Source organism: Eufriesea mexicana, unplaced genomic scaffold (assembly GCF_001483705.2).
Source record: "Eufriesea mexicana isolate 0111107269 unplaced genomic scaffold, ASM148370v2 scaffold5473, whole genome shotgun sequence".
Lineage (NCBI taxonomy): Eukaryota > Metazoa > Arthropoda > Insecta > Hymenoptera > Apidae > Eufriesea > Eufriesea mexicana.
The window spans coordinates 124,714-126,588 of NW_016913413.1; the positions used below are offsets into that span (position 1 = coordinate 124,714).

Consider the following 1,875-nt stretch of genomic DNA (forward strand, 5'->3'; position numbering starts at 1 on the left):
TACAAAATGATCTTTCAATATATCTTGCGATCGTGAAGAATATTTCAAAGATGACAGCGGAGGTTGTAAAGTCGTGGATGGCTCTCTTTCTAATGTTGATGAACGGAATTGCAGATAATCTGAAAATTAACAAATATTAAATATTTTAATACAAATACCATAAAATTAGAAATGCATATAATTAGAAGTAATTTTTTCTCGCAATTTTCATCGCGATAACCTCTAAAATCGCTTTTAAATATATCTCCTTTAGAAATAAAACGTCAATTCGAAGTTCGAAGACACTTTACGTCATCATAAACAATCACGAAATAAGTTATGCAATCGTGAGGTTCCATCCGTATTCCGGATTGAACAGAAAAAGGAGCAGCACGGTCAGTGACGATACAAATCTACCCTTTTGCCTCGAAAGTGTCATCTAACTTTGCCGTCGTGAATCATCCTTTGTGCACGAAACCAGTATAGATCGATTTATTTCGTTCGTGTACTGGATAAATTATCGATAGCATCCATAGAAGGAACAATCACGAGTACAACTTCCTTTCCATTCTTTGAATACATTAGTGGTATTGTGTGATCGCGAAAAAGTTACAAATGAGAAATCTCACCGATATTCAATTAGCACAGAAACGCATAGGCTTTGTAGCCAACTGCTTAATACACTTTCTCCTTGGATCTTCTTCCAGTTATTGTATTATGTAATTTCGTCGTGCAATTCAAATGCCAGCGGCATTACCTTACTTGATTCAACGGAATCCCCCTTGAATTTTTTCTTTTCTTTTTTCCTTCATTAATGCAATTATTTAGTCGGAAAATACGAATTTATGTGAGTCGCCGATGTCAACGATACGTAAAGTCCTTGACTGTAATCATCTGTTGAAATATCCATTAATCTAGAATAAAAATGAAAATATTACTCCCTTTTAATTTAACAGGAACTTTAGCTTATTTCAAGTTATAAGTTTCGATTGTTTTAAACAAATATGAGAAATATGTAATTTCAGAAAAAATAAAATTGCAATCAGTTCCAAAATAGAAGCCCCGAAGAACAATACATGAAAATTATGCAAATTAGGTGATAATGAAATGTCTACACAGAATGGTAATTTGTAAAGAAGAAATTAGGTCACTTCCTAATTCCCGGTACCTACCTATTTTTTCATGATCATATAGTCCTAAAGCTACAATTTTTTTTATAGAATGTACATTTATAAGAATAAGTCATTTTTTTCAAAACAAGTCATTCAAAACAAGGGAAGCTAGTTCCATGGTAAGCTAATAAATAAATTTTATCCATTTTATTAATTTTGGCGAGATACTCAGTTTTCTGTAGGACTTACAAAATACTATCCTGATTATTGAATCTGGAGGAAACAAACCTGCTAGATTTTGATATTATATTCATTTTTTTCTTCATCCTAAAAAGAAATCAGAGTCAAGTTATATTTATTATAAAATAATGATTATAATCGACAGAAGTCAACATTTTAGGATAATACTTAACCCTCGCGTTCTTCTCCCAATACTAATCCTGCAATATCCAAGAAAACGCATCAAATGTCTCCACTTGAAAATTAGAAAAGAACCAATGTTCCTGGCGCATTGAGACGGTTGGCCTGGATGGTTTCAACTATATCTTGCTAGTATCGTGGTTCATAGGCCGGCGTGAACTTTCTGTTTCGACGTTCTATGGCTCCCCAGTCCTTCGAGTATCCTTCTTCGGACGTGCTCGCGCGAACACGATTGATTTATTCCACGGGTGTCAACGATAAAACAGTCGCGTGAGCCGTGGCAAGGTGACGAGGTCGAACCACCTGTGCGCCGTGAATGCTCACGCACCGTTGCAGTATGCTCCTCGTAATTCATCAAGAATCT

General features: G+C 35.0%; 1 long non-coding RNA gene across 1 annotated transcript; it reads right to left on the minus strand.

Moving 5' to 3' along the window:
- On the minus strand, nucleotides 1-1,412 carry LOC108552089 (uncharacterized). The gene is made up of 3 exons (XR_001890524.1): nucleotides 1,380-1,412; nucleotides 609-893; nucleotides 1-119 (listed from the first exon to the last, which is right to left on the minus strand). It is a non-coding gene; the product is annotated as an uncharacterized LOC108552089 (long non-coding RNA).
- Nucleotides 1,413-1,875: the final 463 nt, after the last annotated feature.